Below are 23,303 nucleotides of genomic sequence, written 5' to 3' on the forward strand. Positions count from 1 at the left end.
CGCATACGTTTCAAACCCTGGCGCCATTTACGGGTACATCGGAAGAATATTTCGAAAACGTGGTTTCGAAAGTCGATCGATGCCTGCAACGAAAGTGAAAGTTATATGTGAAAGATAACTTAGGGCTCCGAAAACCTATTGTACATCGCATACCGTGAGAATATGGCATTTACAACTGACGGTAAGAACTGCTGAACAAAGGTATAAAGAGGACGTGTTACGCCCCACTCAAGCAGAAAGACCAGATCAAGTGTAGCCGACACACTGCCTTACTGCGAACGTGAAATGAAATATTTCTGAGACAGGACGCAATCTAAATTAGAGGGATGAATAATGAAATTATCAAGGACTGAAGAAAAGCCTCTGATCAATCGCCTAATTTGGCTGAATCCTGTCGCGAAATATATGTGCCTTTCTCTCTGCTCACAGATAACTGCCTATTAAGGCCCTTTTGGGTGAAGGGTGTTGTCTTACGACTTTACTTATAACCTCTTAACGGTTTGGCATAGCCTTTAGTTTAGTCTTAAGTTTGGGTTTTTAAAAGCCTTCTGAGAAAGATAACCTATTTCTTTTTTTACCACGTAGAACAAGATCCGCTATTGACACCTGACCGAGACATCTATCGGAACCTCCGGGCAGATTAAAACTGTGTGCTGGACCGGTTCTCGAATGCGGAACATCGATTGCAGGGCAGACGTACTGGCAGAAGTAAAGCTTTCACGGCAGGTCGTGAGTTGTGTCTGGCTGTCAGTCGGTAAGAGTACTGCCCGCAAAAGGCAGGACTCGGGGCTCGAGAGCTATCTGCCAACAAGTTCCAGAACGGTGCTCGCTCTACTGCAAGTCAAAATTCGTTTTGAAAAGCTAGGCAGCTTGTCAAAGTATCGTGAACGGAAAATGAGAAAAGGCGCGTATATTACTTAGCGGTTAAAACTGCACCTGGTCACCAGGTCCAACTCGTTCTCTTATTGGCAGTGTCACCGCAATACAGAAAAATATAAGTAACTCGTTTTGTCATTATCAATCTGTTAAAATGTTGTCATAGTCTACTCATAAAGATGTATAATCTTCCGTTAACGGTTTGACACAATAAATCAAGTACTAAATTTATAAACTATGTGTGTGTCTTGCTGCAGCGTAGAAAAAGCAAATTATCCAGATTTCTCTCATCCATAATTTGAGAATGAGGTCACTTTGCGATTTCAAACAAATTTTACAAACCATTTGAAACATTTCTAAATTTTTTCTCACATGCGACACTAGAAATGAATGAAAAGGAAACAGATTTTCGCTTACTAAATGTTCATTGTTTATGTGGTGAAACCTCAACATCAAACAAGACGTTTCAATTTATTGCTTCTTTATAACTATAGTCACAAGAAACAAACAAAAATAGGTCACTGTACAACACGCAATTCGGGAGGTATGGTATCCTAAACACTGAGATGCGTGAAAAACTAGTCTTTCCTAAAACGGAGCGCATATTATCCAAACTGCGATTATCCAGTGTTTGAGAATGAGAGTAGTTAGCGGCTTCCAGCAAATACGAAACACAATCCGAAGCTGTTTCAAACATAGGAGTACGATTTTTTGGAACCGCCAGGAGATGCTGATTTATGAATATATGTAAAATGTAAACTACCGGTTTCGATCATCTGAGCCTCTTCAGGTATCCTAAAATTATTTGCAGCAGCATGTATGGCAACGTTCGTACCGTGGCAAATAAAATAAAAACCATACTGCGATTTTATTTTTATTTTGATCTTTATTTGGCGCCATAGTAAGAGTATTGAGGTATAGCATTCTGAAAATAGTTTAACGATTCTGGAGATGGTCAGATGATTGAAACGGGTATTTCATAAAGTAGTTATATATATGGCATCTGCTCTTTCGGATATGTCCGGAAGAACAGACACCATTTTGATTCTCCAGCAACTGTGAATCAAGGCAAAACGGAATTAATAGCATTTAGATGCTTGTGGACATTGCTTTATGTCAGTGGGGAAAGTTGAAAATTTGTGCCGGAGGCCCGGGTTCGAATCCCGGTCTGGCACAAATTATCAACTTGCTTCATTGATGTACATCAGTGGCCACCAGCAGGTAAATGTCATTAAATCGTTTTTGTCTTGCTTTATATATGAGCTGTTCTTGCCAGTTTGGGAAGATGACACTCTTTTAAAGATACTTACTTGCTACGGGCTACCACTTGCACAAAATACTTAGGAAAGCGATAACATTATATCGGCTGTGAAACCAGCAACTCGAAATACAACTACAAAAATAAGTGTAACGGGGACACAAGCCAAAATTAAACCGATCGAGAGAGTTCTGTATGTTCGTCGAGGACTTTGTAGCTAGCGTGCCAGCAACACGGGCGTCGGACAAGTGCCTTGGATGTGCTTTTCGGTCGCTGCTGCTGGTGGTTTCGTGCAGGTTTGCCAAGAAGCGCTTCATGCTTTATAGCGGACGCCAGGGCGGGAAGACTGCCAAATGGGAACTGTCGCGTGTATCCCTGCCCTCACTCTCGCGCCAATGCTGCTTCCGCATACGCCGTGTGAGTCAGCAGTGAAGTCAGACATGCGCCTGTTAGACGCAGGCAGTTTTGTGAGAGGCGAAAAATCTGAGAAAGGATGGAAGAACACTGTCCAGTCGCATTAATGTGACCGCCGCTCAGAAGCCTGAATAATCACCTTTTGTAGCGCGAACCTCTGCAGGGAGTGTAGAAAAAGTGTCAGTGAGATTCTGGAAGGTACCGACAGGGATCTGGAGATATGCTGACTCCAGTGCAGTGGCCAGTTGCAGTAGGTTTCTCGGTTGAGGATCCACGGCGCAAACACCTCGATCGTGGTGTTCCCACACATACTCGTTGTTGTGGTCTTCAGTCCTGAGACTGGTTCGATGCAGCTCTCCATGCTACTCTATCCTGTGCAAGCTTCTTCATCTCCCAGTACCTACTGAAACCTACATCCTTCTGAATCTGTTTGGTGTATTCATCCATTGGTCTCCCTCTACGATTTTTACTCTCCACGCTGCCCTCCAATACTAAATTGGTGATCCCTTGATGCCTCAGAACGTGTCTTACCAACCGATCCCTTCTTCTAGTCAAGCTGTGCCACAAACTTCTCATTTCCCCAATCCTATTCAACACCTCCTCATTAGTTATGTGATCTACCCATCTAATCTTCAGCATTCTTCTGTAGCACCACATTTCGAAAGCTTCTATTCTCTTCTTGTCTAAACTATTTATCGTCCATGTTTCACTTCCATACATGGCTACACTCCATACAAATACTTTCAGAAACGACTTCCTGACACTTAAATCTATACTCGATGTTAACAAATTTCTCTTCTTCAGAAACGATTTCCTTGCCATTGCCAGTCTACATTTTATATCCTCTCCACTTCGACCATCATCAGTTATTTTACTCCCTAAATAGCAAAACTCCTTTAATACTTTAAGTGTCTCATTTCCTAATCTAATACCCTCAGCATCACCAGACTTAATTCGACTACATTCCATTATACTCGTTTTGCTCTTGTTGATGTTCATCTTATACCCTCGTTTCAAGACACTATCCATTCCGTTCAACTGCTCTTCCAAGTCCTTTGCTGTCTCTGTCCGCAGCTCGTGGTCTTGCGGTAGCGTTCTCGCTTCCCACGCGCGGGTTCCCGGGTTCGATTCCCGGTGGGGTCAAGGATTTAAAAATGGCTCTGAGCACTATGGGACTCAACGTCAAGGATTTTCTCTGCCTTGTGATGACTGGGTGTTGTGTGCTGTTCTTAGGTTAGTTAGGTTTAAGCAGTTCTAAGTTCTATGGGACTGATGACCATAGATGTTAAGTCCCATAGTGCTCAGAGCCAACCTTTGCTGTCTCTGACTGAATTACAATCTCATCGGCGAACCTCAAAGTTTTTAATTCTCCTCCATGGATTTTAATACCTACCCCGAATTTTTCTTTTGTTTCCTTCACCGCTTGCTCAGTATACAGATTGAATAACATCGCGGATAGGCCACAGCCCAGTCTCACTCCCTTCCCAACCACTGCTTCCCTTTCATGCCCCTCGATTCTTATAACTGCCATCTCGTTTCTGTACAAATTGTGAATAGCCTTTCGCTCCTTATACACTCCTGGAAATTGAAATAAGAACACCGTGAATTCATTGTCCCAGGAAGGGGAAACTTTATTGACACATTCCTGGGGTCACATACATCACATGATCACACTGACAGAACCACAGGCACATAGACACAGGCAACAGAGCATGCACAATGTCGGCACTAGTACAGTGTATATCCACCTTTCGCAGCAATGCAGGCTGCTATTCTCCCATGGAGACGATCGTACAGATGCTGGATGTAGTCCTGTGGAACGGCTTGCCATGCCATTTCCACCTGGCGCCTCAGTTGGACCAGCGTTCGTGCTGGACGTGCAGACCGCGTGAGACGACGCTTCATCCAGTCCCAAACATGCTCAATGGGGGACAGATCCGGAGATCTTGCTGGCCAGGGTAGTTGACTTACACCTTCTAGAGCACGTTGGGTGGCACGGGATACATGCGGACGTGCATTGTCCTGTTGGAACAGCAAGTTCCCTTGCCGGTCTAGGAATGGTAGAACGATGGGTTCGATGACGGTTTGGATGTACCGTGCACTATTCAGTGTCCCCTCGACGATCACCAGTGGTGTACGGCCAGTGTAGGAGATCGCTCCCCACACCATGATGCCGGGTGTTGGCCCTGTGTGCCTCGGTCGTATGCAGTCCTGATTGTGGCGCTCACCTGCACGGCGCCAAACACGCATACGACCATCATTGGCACCAAGGCAGAAGCGACTCTCATCGCTGAAGACGACACGTCTCCATTCGTCCCTCCATTCACGCCTGTCGCGACACCACTGAAGGCGGGCTGCACGATGTTGGGGCGTGAGCGGAAGACGGCCTAACGGTGTGCGGGACCGTAGCCCAGCTTCATGGAGACGGTTGCGAATGGTCCTCGCCGATACCCCAGGAGCAACAGTGTCCCTAATTTGCTGGGAAGTGGCGGTGCGGTCCCCTACGGCACTGCGTAGGATCCTACGGTCTTGGCGTGCATCCGTGCGTCGCTGCGGTCCGGTCCCAGGTCGACGGGCACGTGCACCTTCCGCCGACCACTGGCGACAACATCGATGTACTGTGGAGACCTCACGCCCCACGTGTTGAGCAATTCGGCGGTACGTCCACCCGGCCTCCCACATGCCCACTATACGCCCTCGCTCAAAGTCCGTCAACTGCACATACGGTTCACGTCCACGCTGTCGCGGCATGCTACCAGTGTTAAAGACTGCGCTGGAGCTCCGTATGCCACGGCAAACTGGCTGACACTGACGGCGGCGGTGCACAAATGCTGCGCAGCTAGCGCCATTCGACGGCCAACACCGCGGTTCCTGGTGTGTCCGCTGTGCCATGCGTGTGATCATTGCTTGTACAGCCCTCTCGCAGTGTCCGGAGCAAGTATGGTGGGTCTGACACACCGGCGTCAATGTGTTCTTTTTTCCATTTCCAGGAGTGTATTTTACCCCTGCCACCTTCAGAATTTGAAAGAGAGTATTCCAGTCAACATTGTCAAAAGCTTTCTCTAAGTCTACAAATGCTAGAAACGTAGGTTTGCCTTTTCTTAATCTTTCTTCTAAGATAAGTCGTAAGGTTAGTATTGCCTCACGTTTTCCAACATTTCTACGGAATCTAAACTGATCTTCCCCTAGGTCGGCTTCTACTAGTTTTTCCATTCGTCTGTAAAGAATTCGCTTTAGTATTTTGCAGCCGTGACTTATTAAAACTGATAGTTCGGTAATTTTCACATCTGTCAACACATGCTTTCTTTGGGATTGGAATTATTATATTCTTCTTGAAGTCTGAGTGTATTTCGCCTGTCTCATACATCTTGCTCACGAGATGGTAGAGTTTTGTCAGGACTGGCTCTCCCAAGGCCGTCAGTAGTTCTAATTGAATGTTGTCTACTCCCGGAGCCTTGTTTCGACTCAGGTCTTTCAGTGCTCTGTCAAACTGTTCACGCAGTATCATATCTCCCACTTCATCTTGATCTACCTCCTCTTCCATTTCCGTAATATTGTCCTCAAGAACAGAGCCCCTGTATAGACCCTCTATATACTCCTTCCACCTTTCTGCTCTCCCTTCTTTGCTTAGAACTGGGTTTCCATCTGAGCTCTTGATATTCATACAAGTGGTTCTCTTCTCTCTAAAGGTATTTTTACTTTTCCTGTAGGCAGTATCTATCTTACGCCTAGTGAGATAAGCCTCTATATCCTTACATTTATCCTCTAGCCATCCCTGCTTAGCCATGTTGCACTTCCCGTCGATCTCTTTTTTGAGACGTTTGTATTCCTTTTTGCCTGCTTCATTTACTGCATTTTTATATTTTCTCCTTTCATCAATTAAATTCAATATTTCTTCTGTTACCCAAGGTTTTTTACTAGCCCTTGTCTTTTTACCTACTTGATCCTTACATACTTGATCCTTACACATTCTCGGTTAGGTTAAAATCCGATGAGTCTGGCGGCCTGCGCAGTACGGTTAACTGATTCTGGACCAGAGACGTACACTGCGAGTTGTGTGACACGTTGCATTGTTCTACTGATAGATGTCGTCCTGCAGAGGAAAAACCAACTGCATGTAGGGGTGGACATGGCTCCCAAGGATAGATCCACACTCGTAGTTTTGTTGATCCATTGTACCTTCCGACGAAAACATTCTCCAAACCGTAACGCTCTCTCCTCCGGCGTGGTCCCTTCCGACGATTGGTGCAGGGTGTTTGCTTTTAGAATTTTCACGCCGATGAAGCATAAAACATGATTCATCTGGAAAGGCCACCTGTTGCGACTTAATGGACATCCATTTGCGGCACTGGCGTGCAAATTCCACCCCTCGTCGCAGATACACAGCAGTCAGCATCGTTGCATGAATCAGGCGCCTGCTACGGAGGCCCATACGCAGCAACATTCTCTGAACGGACGTTGAGGAGACATTGTTGGTAGCCGCTTGGTCAATCTGGGCGGTCCATTGCTCAATAGTTGCACGTCTCCTCGACGGCACACATCTCGTGTTCACCCCTGTCATCTATGGAACGTGGTGTGCCACAGTTGATCGGCACCGGTTTTGGAAAGCGCCATTCGGTATGCACGATATACTTCAACCACGGCGACATGTGAGAAGTTTACGAACATAGCCGTGTCATTCTCAATGGAGAGAAGTCTTCCGAAGTAAGAGTGATTTCCGGTGTGCCGCAGGGGAGTGTCGTAGGACCGTTGCTATTCACAATATACATAAATGACCTTTTGGATGACATCGGAAGTTCACTAAGGCTTTTTGCAGATGATGCTGTGGTATATCGAGAGGTTGTAACAATGGAAAATTGTACTGAAATGCAGGAGGATCTACAGCGAATTGAAGCATGGTGCAGGGAATGGAAATTGAATCTCAGTGTAGACAAGTGTAATTTGTTGCGAATACACAGAAAGAAAGTTCCTTTATCATTTAGCTACAATATAGCAGGTCAGCAACTGGACGCAGAAAATTCCATAAATTATCTGGGAGTAGGCATTAGGAGTGATTTAAAATGGAATGATCATATAAAGTTGATCGTCAGTAAAGCAGATGCCAGACTGAGATTCATTGGAAGAATCCTAAGGAAATGCAATCCGAAAACAAAGGAAGTAGGTTACAGTACGCTTGTTCGCCCACTGCTTGAATACTGCTCAGCAGTGCGGGATCCGTACCAGATGGGGTTTATGGAGGAGATACAGAAGATCCAACGGAGAGCAGCGCACTTCGTTACAGGATCATTTAGTAATCGCGAAAGCGTTACGGAGATGATACATATACTCCAGTGGATGACTCTGCAGGAGAGACGCTCAGTAGCTCGGTACGGGCTTTTGTTGAAGTTTCGAGAACATACCTTCACCGAGGAGTCAAGCAGTATATTGCTGCCTCCTAAGTATATCTCGCGAAGAAACCATGAGGATAAAATCAGAGAGATTAGAGCCCACACAGAGGCATACCGACAATCCTTCTTTCCACGAACAATACGAGACTGGAATAGAAGGGAGAACCGATAGAGGTACTCAAGGTAATCTCTGCCACACACCGTCAGGTGGCTTGCGGAGTATGGATGTAGATGTAGATGTAGATGAAGATGTTTCGGAGGTTTTTCCACCTTGGGCCCGAAATCCAATGATCATGCGCTTTTGGACGTCAGATAAATCGCTCGGTTTCCGCATTACGACAACAACTGCACTGTTTTCCGCTTCCCCCGCATACGCTTAGTATCCCCGCCACCGCTAGTGCTGCTACCTGCCGTCTGTGAGCGACTATTGCACGTTGACGTTGAACGCAGGTGGTGGTCAGATGAATGTGACTGGGCTGTGTAAACGAGAATAGGGAGGGCGAAGTAGGATGGACAAGAACAAGAAGAAGAAGAAAAAGAAGTTGGTAATGAAAAAGAGGAATGTAACGGATTGGAGGATACTAAAATGTGCAGCGGGAAGAAACATACGGAAGGGAATTGTGAGAAAATTCGGACTGGAGTGTGTTAACCAGTAGTTCCGTTAAGACCTACCTTTAGCTGGTACAATGTAGATTATTTCTTGTTTTTGGGCTTCCAGTTGGAGCCATTCTCATTATGGCAAGTGAGCCACCAAGAGAATACTTCGCGAATGTTATTTTATTCGTTGCGTCTTCGCCATGATCGACATTGAAAATTGCAAAGGAATCTCGTTTTGCTGTACTCAGTGGGACATTGCAATTCATGTTATTCTATGTTTTGCACAGTATGATACAAAAAGTAATTAGTGAACTGTGAACCTTTCCGTTCATTCTAATTTCTTGTTGATCTTAATAAAGGAATAAACAGGCTAAGCAGCGATGATAGCTGGGCGCGGGGTGATGGCAATCTAAATGGTGCAACGTATGCTGATTTCCTACGTAATGTTCTACCGATGTTACTACAAGATGTTTCACTGCATGACAGAATGGCGATGAACTTCGAACATGATGGAAGTCCGGCACATAGCTCGCGTGCGGTTGAAGCGGTATTGAATAGCATATTTCATGACAGGTGGATTGGTCGTCGAAGCACCGTGGCCCGTACGCTCACCGGATCTGACGTCCCCGGAATTTTTTCTGTGAGGAAAGTTGAATGATACTTGCTATCGGCATTCACCGACAACGCCTGACAACATGCGTCAGCGCATTGTCAATGCATGTGCGAACACTACGGAAGGCGAGCTATTCGCTGTTGAGAGGAATGTCGTTACACGTATCGCCAAATTCATTGAGGTTGACGGACATCATTTTGAGCATGTATTGCATTAATGAGGAATTTACAGGTAATCACGCTGTAACAGCATGCGTTCTCAGAAATGATAAGTTCACAAAGGTACATGTATCATATTGGAACAACCGAAATAAGATGTTCAAAAGTACCTACGTTCTGTATTTTAATTTAAAAAACCTACCTGCTACCAACTGTTCGTCTAAAATTGTGAGCCATATGTTTGTGACTATTACAGCGCCATCTATCACAAAAGGAAAAAAGTGGTCCAACTAAAACATTCATATTTCTTTACGTACTACACGGATATATAATAAAAAATGGGGATTCCTATTTAAAAAAACGCAGTTGATATCCGTGGCAGCGCCATCTAACGGGCCAACCATAGCGCCATCTGGTTTCTCCCTTCAAGCTAGACAAGTTTCGTTCTTTGCAGTTTTTTCGTTTGATGCTTATTTCGTGAGATATTTGTCCCGGTCACAATCAATGGACCACCCTGTATCAAGGGATGTACCAGAAGTACCCAAGCTAGCAAAGAAAAGACAAAAAACTTATTCCTCTACGTAGTCTCCTTTCAGCTCGATATACTTTTCCCAGCGATGTTCAATCGCTTCGGTACCCTGCTTACAGAGAACCGCTGAGCTCTAAAAAATAGCCAGCAACTGCGGACACCGCCGCTTCATTTGCGGCAGACGGAGCTAAATCTGGTGAACAGCGATCATGAGAAAGCAATGCGAAATTTGATTGACTGATTTTCGCCATGGCGACAATGACTGGATTTTCATGATGAAACAATACTTTATGCTTCCCTAAATGCGACCGTATTTGCTTGACTTCGTCGTTAAAACGCTGCAAAAAGTTCGTATAATGCTCGTTGTTGTTTGCTTTTCCTTTTTTAAGATAATCGATGAAAATTAACCTACGCACATCCCAGAAAACTGATCCGATGGCCTTACCTGTAGATGAAAAGGTCTTCGTCTCCTTTGGAGCTGATTCTCCCCTTTCAGTCCACTGTTTTCAGTGTTTCTTCGTCTTAGATGTGAAATTTTGGACTCATGTTTCATCCATGGCTAAGAATTGACGCAAATACTCGATTTATTGCAGCGAAACATAGCCAAACACTCGACTGAAACATCGTAAAAACGCATTTCTGTTCCACATTGGGCAAACGTGTACTCATCTTGCGCAAAGCTTTCTCATGTCCAAAATTAATATAAATAAAGCATAATTTACTCACCTTAATGTTAATAAATAATATTTTCAGCATGATCTCCGTGATTTTCAGTGCATAATTTGATGTGTATCGCAAGCTTAAGGTGAACTTGATGGGATAGGTCTGAATTGCGGTCGATTTTAGCACAGTCACTGGTAATGCGTTCTATAAGGTGGTTCAAACAAGTTCATCGAGTAAACTTCCTCTTTCAGCACACCCCAGAAAAAGAAAACAAAGAGTGAAAGGTCTGGCGGACGACGGCACTACTCCACATGACCTCTTCTCCCACTACAGAGAGGAAAATTGTCATTCATCCAATTTCTAGCAGTTGCAGCAAAATGGATAGGGGCCCATCCTGCCCAAATCTGCCTCGAATTGCCTCACGGAAACGCTCAACTTGCCTCTCAGCATTTTCAGTAAGTCTCACCTGTTACATATTCATGAAAGAAGAAAGGTCCTAGCACATTAACCTTCCTCAAACCACACCACATTATCACTCTTTGGCAGTCCTGATGTTTGGATAGACTCATCCAATTGGATTGACTTGAGACCAGTATCGAAGATTTTGTTTGTTCACTTCACCATTGACATAAAACACAGCTACATCACTGAACAACGCACAGTCTTTAGTAAAGTTGGTATTTTCATCCAATTTATCTGCAGACCTATTGACACATCTGCATGCGCCTATTGGGGTCATCTTCATTTAAGTAATGCAATATTTGTAACTTACACGGATGGAACCTCTGCTCTGGCACGATTTTGTGGTGGTTAACCTTTGAAACCCAACTCCGTGGACGTCCGACAAAGCGATTTCTTTGGGCTAGTATAAACCATGGCCAAAACAGCCTCTTTCGTTTCGTCTGATGCCTTTGGTTGTCTGGAACGGGGTTTGTCCAAAACACTGCCTGTTCTTTAAACTTGATAGTTAATATCTCGACGGCAGTAAAACAAATAGATTGACGACTAGGGTGTCGAACGTCAAATTCTTCCGCAATTTATCGATACGTCCATCCTTCTCTTCCACTTGAGACTTCTTTAGACAGAGCCATCATTCAGCTGGGAAAAACAAAATTTATTACAATTTTTCATTATTTATTAACATTTGTAGAATATAGAATTGTTATTATAATTTATCAGAATTCTCTATGTACACCGTGGACAGCACTTTTTGAAATGCCTACGATGTCTGATAGCACGCGTACTTTCAGTCGACGGTCGCCCAGTACTATTTCGTGGATTTTCCTCACAGTTTCTTGTGTGATGCCCTCATTTGTTCGACCGCAGCGACGTTCGTCTTGGCAACTCGTACGGTCTTGGTTAAACTCTGCCATTCAACATTTTTCTGTTGCAAAGGAAGGAGCAGACTCCCCCAGTGTAGAATCTAGCTCAGCTTTAATGTTACTTGGAGTAGACCTTACAAATGAAATTATTGTATCACGTAACGGTGACCAGTTCTATCAATGGTAGCGGATTCGGTGCGAGTGTTCACTACTGATGGCTGCCAAACAAGTACTGAACAACGTAGCATCGACAGACTTGAAACTAAATCTTTATACGGTTGATACTCAACCATAGCAATCTCTTAAAATCAACAATCGCTTTCTGTACGTATTTCTTAAAATCGACAATCCCTTTCTGTACGTCAGATCGGGTACTTCTGGAACCTCTCGTAGTATGCGGCTAATATTGATACGCTCTCCACTATGACATGCACTGAAGCTTGTGGGGCACATGACGTGCAAAAAGCAGAACGATAACACGAGTGACTGCCACATTTCTGCGAAAATACGAAGTGACTTATTCTTCATCTGTTGTTAACTGTATTTCGCTGACAGCATGGGGGTACCTGATTTGTATGGGGATATCACCAACTTTGTCAGCTGTGACTGTAGAATGTCTCTTGCACTTTTAGCCGCCAGGTATAACGATGGCACACGTACATACTGACTAATCTTACTAGTTTTTTTTGTCATCGTAAGATAAAAATTAAATTCTGCAACAACGACCTATATAACTTCCCCCGTTTTGCGAAAGTTATCTACCATCTTCCATATAACCTTGCGAAAGTAAAAGCGTAAGCTGCTACATGCTATCAGTGAAAGGGGAAAATAGTTTTGAAGAGATGAAGTAAGTTATTTCCATTTAAAATTTAGATGGTACGTTGACTGTTGGTGATGATAAAACGATTTTCTTGCTAAATGTTGTATACTGAACAAGCAGAAAAGGCCACTATCATTTCTCATCGATTCAAAACCTCACTTTATGCAAAATTCTGTGCATTTAAACACATTCTTTTGAAATGTGATAATTGCTGTCAGGTAATCACTACAGTGTGTAATCGACGTATAAGCGCGGGTACATTCGCATTCGATGTTACAAATCTGTGGCAGTTTGCGGCTTAAATATGTCCATAACAAAATATTTGAAAAATTATTCGGCGAACATGGAGTCATAAATCTCTCCGGACAATACTTCCAAAGTGAAAGTTCGATTAACGAGGCCCGATGAATTGCGTGATGCGGATCGTGTCACGCCATTTTGTTGGAAAACCCGTAGTCTGCTCCACGCTCAAAATCAGCTACTTCACAAGTTCTGAAACTCAGTTCTGTATGTGCCGAAGTATCGACTAAAAAAAAAAAAAAAGAAAAAACCCATACTGCAATCAGAAACAGCTCGTTCTCAATTATTTCAGTGTCAAGTGGTTTCTCGTACGCACCCGGGGTTTTCCTTCTAGTTGAGCTCACAATCTTTCATTTATCTGTAATGAAGGCACGCTGCCGTTCATAACACGAAGTGGATGTATGTTCTAAGTGGTTTTGAATTTCTCTACAGTCCTACTCAATATGATACGTGTGCTGCTGCCACTTTGTGATCACACGTGTATTTGTATCGAGAACAAAAGTTGTAGTATCTCGTTTGTTCGTTAACGTCGCTCAACATCGAGGACAGCAGTGTCCTTACAAGTATTTTGTAAACTGAACACGGCTCAGATATATAAAATGAGAACTGCTAAAAGCTATGTGAAAATACATCTGCTCTCTGCCATTAGCACACAGTCACCGCAAACCATACTAAACGAACAACAATGAAAATCTACATTTTAAATGAGAATACAATAAAAATTAGCTCGGTTCGAGTAGGATTCACGCACTGTGGGTTCTGTACAGACATAGTTATGTTTCTAGACAGTTCATCTATTCCAGAACTGGAGATTCTCGACCATTTTTGCCTGTTATCGACAGTGATGCTGGCTAGATATCGGTCCCAGTAATTCCAAGAGTTTCGAGACTGTTTTAATTTCAGTGATATAAATATGACATGAAGTCATGCAGGAGTCAGGTGACCATTATTACAACAATCTGTAGTTCTCCACTCAAGCTGACTGTTTCACAATTGTAAAAGTCAAACATCAGCCAAGGAATGGCTATATTGCTCACACGACGCATTTCGGAATTTATCCATCATCAGATATCCAGGAGAGATTACTACACTTAGATAAGGCGTTTCAAGTTTTATGTTAAACGCCTTTCTACGTGCAGTAGTCGCTACCGGATATCTGACGCCGAATAAATTGCGGAACGCGTCTTCTGAGCAATAAAGTCATTCCTTGCCTTACTCAATCAGGCTGAATGCAGAAGTACTGATCGTTTTAATTTAAAGTTTTGTCCGCAGCTCGTGGTCGTGCGGTAGCGTTCTCGCTTCCCGCGCCCGGGTTCCCGGGTTCGATTCCCGGCGGGATCAGGGATTTTCTCTGCCTCGTGACGACTGGGTGTTGTGTGTGATGTCCTTAGGTTAGTTAGGCTTAAGTAGTTCTAAGTTCTAGGGGACTGATGACCTCAGATGTTAAGTCCCATAATGCTCAGAGCCATTAATTTAAAGTTTTACTTCGCAATAACAATTGGCAAAATATGTATTTTGTTAGTGTGATATAATTGCACCTCTTACCAAATTTCACCATTCTAAGGACGCTACAGGTTTTTATGAGTGAGTTTGCCAGGGTTAAAATATGTGATGTAAATGGTCGTACCTGTTGATTGCACTGACTTAGGAACTAACGTTCATTATACCGCCAAGGCACCACAGACTTCAGTATGGGACATAAATTTCAACCTGACACGTCTATCGGTTCCTGAGAAAAAAGGGGTCTTAACACACGGACGGACAAACAGTTACTCCGACAACAAGTGACAAACAAATTTTGTGCGATATAACTGCAGATTTACAGTTTTCTATTTTTTGTGCTTTTGCTGTACTGTGAAAATTTGCTTCCCGTAAAATTTCATGATTCTAGGCCAATGGGAAATATGCTATGTGCTTTAATGAGTGAGTTTGCGATTATTAATATGTGACATAAACGGCTGTGTCTTTTGACCACATTCACTTAAAAGCTTCAATTTTTTGCACCGTCAAGGGACCATAGACCCACAGCTACATCCACATCAAAATCTACATCTACATCTACATAGATACCCCGCAAGCCACCGTACGGTGCGTTGCGGAGAGTACCCTATACTAAAACTAGTCATTTCCTTTCCTGTTCCACTGGCAAATAGAGCAAGGGAGAAACGCGTATCTACACTATGTGATCAAAAATATTCGGACACCTGGCTAAAAATGACTTAAAAGTTCGTGGCGTCCTCCATCGAGTGCTGGAATTCAATATGGCGTTGGCCCACCCTTGAGACAGCTTCCACTCTCGCAGGCATACGTTCAGTCAGGTGGTGGAAGGTTTCTTGGGGAAGGGCAGCCCATTCTTCACGGAGTGCTGCACTGAGGAGAGGTATCGACATCGGTCGGTGCGGCCTGGCACGAAGTCGGCGTTCCAAAACATCGCAAAGGTATTCTATAGGATTCAGGTCAGGACTCTGTGCAGGCCAGTCCATTATAGGTATGTTATCGTCGTATAACCACTCCGCCATAGGCCGTGCATTATGAACTGGTGCTCGATCGTGTTGAAAGATAAAATCGCCATCCCCGAATTGTTCTTCAACAGTGGGAAGCAAGAAGGTGCTTAAAACATCAATGTAGGCCTGTACTGTGATAGTTCCACGCAAAACAACAATGAAAAATACGATCACGCCAAAACACCACCGCCTCCGAATTTTACTGTTGGGCCTGTACATGCTGGCAAATGACGTTCACCGGGCATTCGCCATACCGACACCCTGCCATCAGATCACCACATTGTGTACCGTGATTTGTCACTCCACACAACGTTTTTCTACTGTTCAATCGTCCGGCGTCGTTTGGCATATACAGCGTGATGTGTGGCTTATGAGCAGCCGCCCGACCATGAAATCCAAGTTTTCTCACCTCCGGCCTCTCATAGTGCTTGCACTGGATCCTGAGGTAGTTTGGAATTCCTGTGTGATGGTCTGGATAGATATCTGCCTATTACACATTACGACCCTCTTCAACGGTCGGCGGTCTCTGTCACTCAACAGACGAGGTCGGCCTGTACGCTTTTGTGCTGTACGTCTCTCTTCACGTTTCCACTTCACTAACACATGGGAAACAGTGGACCTAGGGATATTTAGGAGTGTGGAAATCTTGCATACAGACGTATGACACAAGTGACACCCAATCATCTGACGGTGAGTTCCGCGGAGCGCCCCATTCTGCTCTCTCTCTCGATGTCTATTGACCACTGAGGTCGCTGATGTGGTACCTTACGCGCAATGTTTGTTGGCGGCAGTAGAATCGTTCGGCTGTCAGCTTCAGATCCGGGTCTCTAAATTTTCTCAGTAGCGTTTCTCGAAAAGAACGTCGCCTTTGATCCAGGGAAACAGTCGCGTTACCGAAGCATCTCCGTAACACTTACGTGTTGCTCAACCCACCGGTAACAAATCTAGCAGCCCGTATCTGAATTGCTTCGAAGTCTTTCTTCAATTCGACCTGGTACGGATCCCAAACACTCGAGCAGTACTCAAGAATAGGACACAGCAGCGTCCGGTATACAGTCTCCTTTACAGGTGGACCACTCATTCCTAAAATTCCCTCTAAGTCTGCTATTCGCCTTCCCTATCACAGTTCTCACATGCTAGTTCCATCTCATATCGCTTTGCAACGTTACACCCCGAATTTAAACGACTTGACTGTGTTAAGCAGGACGCTAGCAATACTGTAGCCGAACATTACAGGTTTGATCTTCCTACTCATCCGCGTCAATTACACTTTTCCACATTTAGGGTTGCCTGCCATCCATTACACAAACGGGAAATTTTTGAAAGTCGTCTTGTATCTTTCTACAGTCACTAAACTTCGACACCTCAGTATGTGACAGGGCTTTTTAACAGTCGGACAGACAGACCGACGGACAACAAACCTATCTTGTAAGGGTTATGTTTTTGTCGACTGAGGCACGGGACCCTAAAAAGGCACAAAACCCTTCAAACTATAGTTGGCCGATAACATACATAATAATTAGATGAGTTGATGATTTGGCAAGTCTCTGCATTTCCTGCCTAACAGCGCAGGTAGAAGGTCAGAGACAACACAAAATCTTACAAGGGGAGGCCGCCAATTGTGAAATTCAGATTCGATTCATACTGCGCATAATAAAAGCTCATGGCCAGAGGTGTAATGTGGCAAAGCACCAAGATGCACTTCTCAGCCGTTGTCGAGAAAATCGACAGTTAAAAGAAACCGTTGCCGTGAAATACTCTCTACGATCATCAATTTTCTACAGCGTCGCTACGGTTCGTAATCCGAAGGTCGCCGGATCGAATCTCGCGCCATGCAACATTTTTTTTAGTGTTAGTTTATTGTAATTCATATATATATATATATATATATATATAATGAATTACAATTCATTAATAGTTTATATGAATCGCTTATGCATGTTGGTGAAGGCGGATCGCTCTCCAATTGTACCGCTTCCATTTTTCAGTTTGTTTAACAGGGTGTACCAAAGCTCTCACGTCCGCACTGATTTTCGGCGATGTTATAAGTTGCGCTAGGGACCGCATCTACCTTCTTTCGAAGTTAGCAGGCAACTACGCTGTTATGCGGCGGCTCGTTTCGGCCCATTCAACGTCTGTCCTTCAAGTGTAACGAGCGAGTAACGGAGTTTATATTTCATACCTGCCACAGCAAATTTGTGTTCGTGGGGTTTCTATTCTAATTCGAACGTTTGACTTACGCTATACGTATTCGTTTCGGAATATCGTTTCTACGTCTTCCGTTAACTATACGTGGTTAACATTATGAAGACAATTAATAACATTTGTGAAATACAACTTTGTTTGCGGAAAACATAATGATGTTCGAAGTCGCCAGTTTTTCCACGACAAACGACTTTCAACAACTTATTATATGCATAATTATTGCAACTGATTGCCGGGAATTGCATATATATATATATATATATATATATATATATATATATATATATATATATATATATATACATTTGAATTACAAAAAATACTTAAAAAAAAGTTGCATGGCGCGAGATTCGATCCGGCGACCTTCAGATTACGAACCCGAGCGCTTACCGCTGCGCCACGACACTGGGAAATTGATGATCGTAGAGAGTATTTCACAGCAACGGTTTATTTTAACTGTCGATTTTCTCGACAACGGCTGGGAAGTGCATCTTGGTGCTTTGCCACATTACACCTCTGGCCATGAGCTTTTTTTATGCGCAGTATGAATTGAATCTGAATTTCACAATTGGCGGCCTCCCCTTGTTAATATACGTGCAACATTCGTCTCATTGTCATTTAAATTTGAGGTCAGGTTTTGAGCGGTCTTTCGAAATAATAATTTGGGGATGATGCAGCTTAATATAAACACTAGCGCCTAACCACAAATTTCCAAAAGAATTTCTGCAGTGTCCGGTCTCACTCTATTCGCCATTCGAGGACATCTTTGTTCAACACTTGGTTGGCAGTTTGTCGTGGAGGGACAAATTCTTTATGCAGATACTTCTACTATCAAAAATCAGATCAGCAGTTTTGATCATTGATTTGCTCATTCGAGCTTTTTTAGATCGAGGATATGTCTCAGTGTGCGTCTTCACTTTGCTTCTTTGTGCAAGGATCATATTAAAAAATCCAGGATTCATCACCTGTGTTCACACGACTGAACCGTTCATGGTAATTGATAATCCTCTCAAGAAGATCTTCGATTGCCATTCCGCTCAGTTGTGAGGTTTTTCGGCGCCATTTGTGCAAAAATCTTTCACATGTGCAAAAATTTCGATCAAAATTTGATGTACAGTGAAAGTGTTTAACGGGCCACCCATCATCCTTATTGTTAAACGTCGGCCTGATGTCAGTTGAATGTGTCACTGAGGCAGGTTCATCTTCAACGTGTTCTCGGCCCTCCAAAAATGATTTTTGCCAGGGAAGAACTTGTGCTCTTGATAAGGAATGTTGTCCATAGGCATGTTTCAACTTTTGAAAGGTCACACTCGCGTATTCCCCTAGCTTGACACAAAACTTGATTGCATAATGTTGCTCTAAATTCCGGCGTTGCATTTTCGTAACATACAAGAAAAACAAACTTTACTGATAGCTCTCTCAATAATCATCTAGTGGCTGTATGAAGCTGAAACTCGGACGGAGCATCTACCGAAACTGATGGCGCTCTCAAAAATCTTGTGATGGTTTACTGAGCCGAAACTCGGACTGAGTATGTGGAAGATATGAACACACGGGTCTACTCAAACTGGCGGCGCTCTCAAAAATCATGTGCTGGTTTACTGAGCCGAATCTCGGACTGAGTATCTGGAAGATATGAATACATGGGTCTACACAAACTGATGGCGCTCTCAAAAATCATGTGATGGTTGCACCGAGCCGAAACTCGGACAGAGCGTCAGGAAGGCATGAACACATCGGACTACACAAGAACAACAACACAACTTTGCCAGATCTCTCGCAGTATTGTCAGTCTCATCACATTTCTCACACACCTCGTAGGTATCTATCTCCCTTTACCTATCTACACGTATACCTGCCTTCTTCCTGTCTTAACTTTGAAACTGTCACCGGATTATGTTTTCTTTGCTACAGGACAATATCGATCTCATCAAGCATATGCTAGAGATTCATCTGTAAAATTTTCTGAACAAATAAATACGTGAGGTTTGATTAATACTTATAAAGAATTGTGAGAACGGACCTGTTTATTCAAAGGTAAATTTACAGTTCCGAATACGGCGTCGAAGTTCCTCGAATTAAATATAATACGTCGTTCTTGTACGGCATCCATAAAACGAAATGCGACTACGTCATTCCCAGTAGACAAAACAAGAAAACGGCAGCAGTGATACAACTGCTCTTAAGACAACACTTATGATTTTGAAACAATATAATCGCCTGCCAGAACTAAATGGAAAGACTGCTGCTACGTATTGCGGAAGAGTACTTGTCACCCTCCGTGCTACATCAATTAATTGTAGTAATCTTCGACGTGTAGCACTGCCTTCCTGCCTTCCTTTTTTTTTTTTTTTTTTTTTTTACCAATGAAGCACTTCCAAAAATGTGACGGAAGATGGCAGAAGGCGTGCTTGCTGCAGTTAACAATGGTGGTAACGACGCTCCCCCATACGTAATTACATCATCCACTGGCAAAGAGTAGGAGTTTAGGAGTTGAACTGCGCAGTGCAAGTGTGCAGCGCTGCTGTCCAGAGCTCGCTCGCTCGCACGCACGCACGCACGCACGCACACACACACACACACACACACACACACACACACACACACAGATACACACATACGGAGCAAAACTTTTTTAATTTCATGGAGGAGCACAAACAGTCACTGATGAAATCCTGGCGAAACTTTTCCACTCAGTGCTACTGGAACAGTTTTAATGCAGAAATTGCAAGCAATATACAACGGAAAGGGGGCGTTACCTATATTTGTTTGGAATTAACAATAAAGAAATAAATAAAAGATTTTAAAAAAGAAGATATACTTGCCTCTGCATTTTCCTCCTTACCGGAGAAGCCAATATTAAAATTATTTGGCGAAGACTAAAGTAAATTCGACGTAAGAACCTTGTGCAAATACAAAAATGCGCGATAACCCTGCATATTGGATTGAAAATTAATTGCAATGATATACGGTCAACGTATTGACGAGAAAATAGTACACATTAGTACGGAAGCCATAGAATTATTCTGTTTCTGTAATTAGAGCAGTTGAAGATGACAACTGCGTTGACAAGGAAAGGAAATAAACAGGAGTTTGGCATGGCCTGGAGTGGCTCTGATATACAATGTAAGTGTTCTGAAAGCAAAGATCCCAAAGCGCCCTGAAAGGAAAGTTGGCAAACAGCTCGTATTATCAGATTTGTTTCCTGGCGCCGTTCAATTACAGACTTTTAACGCGGAACCCATTTAATAGCTGAGGATTGCCTGTAGGGTATTATCGAGACAAGATAGAAAACCAATAGATCGAGTAACTAATTCGAGTCGTAGACTATAACAGAAAACTGACCCAGTCCGAGAAGATTCGGGCTCTGAGGGTTCAGTACAAATGTAATACAATGCCCGCATCTCGTGGTCGTGCGGTAGCGTTCTCGCTTCCCACGCCCGGGTTCCCGGGTTCGATTCCCGGCGGGGTCAGGGATTTTCTCTGCCTCGTGATGGCTGGGTGTTGTGTGCTGTCCTTAGGTTAGTTAGGTTTAAGTAGTTCTAAGTTCTAGGGGACTTATGACCACAGCAGTTGAGTCCCATAGTGCTCAGAGCCATTTGAACCATTTTTGTAATACAATCTCGACGAATTTAGCCTGTTATCGTTATCGATACTTTCAAGATATCGGTTCCAAGACCTTCGAGAATGTTTTAACTAAATGTTTTTCGTGTAATTTCACATTTGCTACTGTAATTTTTCATTTATTATATCAATTCTCGAATTATACTAGCATGCTATGCTAATTAGCAAAAAATGGTTCAAATGGCTCTGAGCACTATGGGACTCAACTGCTGAGGTCATAAGTCCCCTAGAACTTAGAACTACTTAAACCTAACTAACCTAAGGACAACACACACATCCATGCCCGAGGCAGGATTCGAACCTGCGACCGTAGCGGTCGCGCGGTTCCAGACTGTAGCGCCAGAACCGCTCGGCCACCAGCGGCCGGCTGCTAATTAGCAGCACGAATTATTTACGCATGTATAAACTGGTCGTTTCTTTTGATTGCATTAGCGCAGAAGGTTAAATTTTTTACACTGCAAGTTAGTATGTGACAAATTTCAGCGTGATACGTCCACCTGTACCTCAGAAAAAGGGGCGTTAACAGAGGGGCACACTTACTACAAATGGCAAAAAAATAATAATTTTTGTAATTACAAATCAACACCTTCGGATTTTTTCGTAATTTGTACTGTGAAAAATTACTTCGCGTCGAATTTCATGATTGTAGCTCAACGGTAAGTATCCTATAGGTTTTGATGCGTCAGTTTGCGAGTATCGAAATATGTGACATAAATGGCCGTATCTTTTGATTACACTGACTTAAAAAATTAAATTTTTCACACACCCAATCGCAAACGTTAGCATGTGACATATATGTCAACTTGGTACGTCTCCCCGTTCCTCAGAAAACGGGTTCTTGACAATAAGACAGACAACAAAGTGGTCCTACTATATGGGTTGAATGTTTACCGGCGGAGCTACGGAGGTCTGAACATTACGCGGAGTTTGATGTGACGTGTAATAGCTACGCGAATGTATAGTACACTACTAGCCATTAAAATTGCTACACCACAAAGATGACGTGCTATAGACTCGAAATTTAACCGACAGGAAGAAGATGCTGTGAAAATGATTAGCTTTTCAGAGCATTCACACAAGGTTGGCGCCGGTGACGACACCTACAACGTGCAGACATGAGGAAAGTTTCCAAACGATTTCTCATACACAAACAGCAGTTGACCGGAATTGCCTGGTGAAACGTTGTTCTGATGCCTCGTGTAAGGAGGAGAAATGCGTTTCCGACTTTGATAAAGATCGGATTGTAGCCTGTCGCGATTGCGGTTTATCGTATTGCGACATTGCTGCTCGCGTTGGTCGAGATCCAATGACTGTTAGCAGAATATGGAATTGGTGGGTTCAGGATGGTAATACAGAACACCGTGCTGGACTCCAACGGCCTCGTATCACTAGCAGTCGAGATGACAGCCATCTTATCCGCATGGTTGTAACGGATCGTGCACCCACGTCTCGGTCCCTGAGTCAACAGATGAGGACGTTTCCAAGACAGCAACCATCTGCACGAACAGTTCGACGACGTGTGCAGCAGCATGGACTATCAGCTCGGAGACCATGGCTGCGGTTACTCTTGACGCTGCCTCACAGACAGGAGCGCCTGCGATGGTGTACTCAACGACGAACCTGGGTGCACGAATGGCAAAACGTCATTTTTTCGGATGAATCCAGGTTCTGTTTACTTCATCATGATGGTCGCATCCGTGTTTGGCGATATCGCGGTGAATGCACATTGGAAGCGTGTATTCGTCATCGTCATACTGGCGTATCACCCGGCGTGATGGTATGGGGTCCCATTGGTTACACGTATCGGTCACCTCTTGTTCGCATTGACGGCACTTTGAACAGTGGACGTTACATTTCAGATGTGTTACGACCCGTGGCTCTACCCTTCATTCTATCCCTGCGAAATCCTACATTTCAGCAGGATAATGCACGACCGCATGTTGCAGGTCCTGTACGGGTCTTTCTGGATACAAAAATGTTCGACTGCTGCTCTGGCCAGCACATTCTCCAGATCTCTCACCAACTGAAATCGT

Source organism: Schistocerca nitens, chromosome 2 (assembly GCF_023898315.1).
Source record: "Schistocerca nitens isolate TAMUIC-IGC-003100 chromosome 2, iqSchNite1.1, whole genome shotgun sequence".
NCBI lineage: Eukaryota > Metazoa > Arthropoda > Insecta > Orthoptera > Acrididae > Schistocerca > Schistocerca nitens.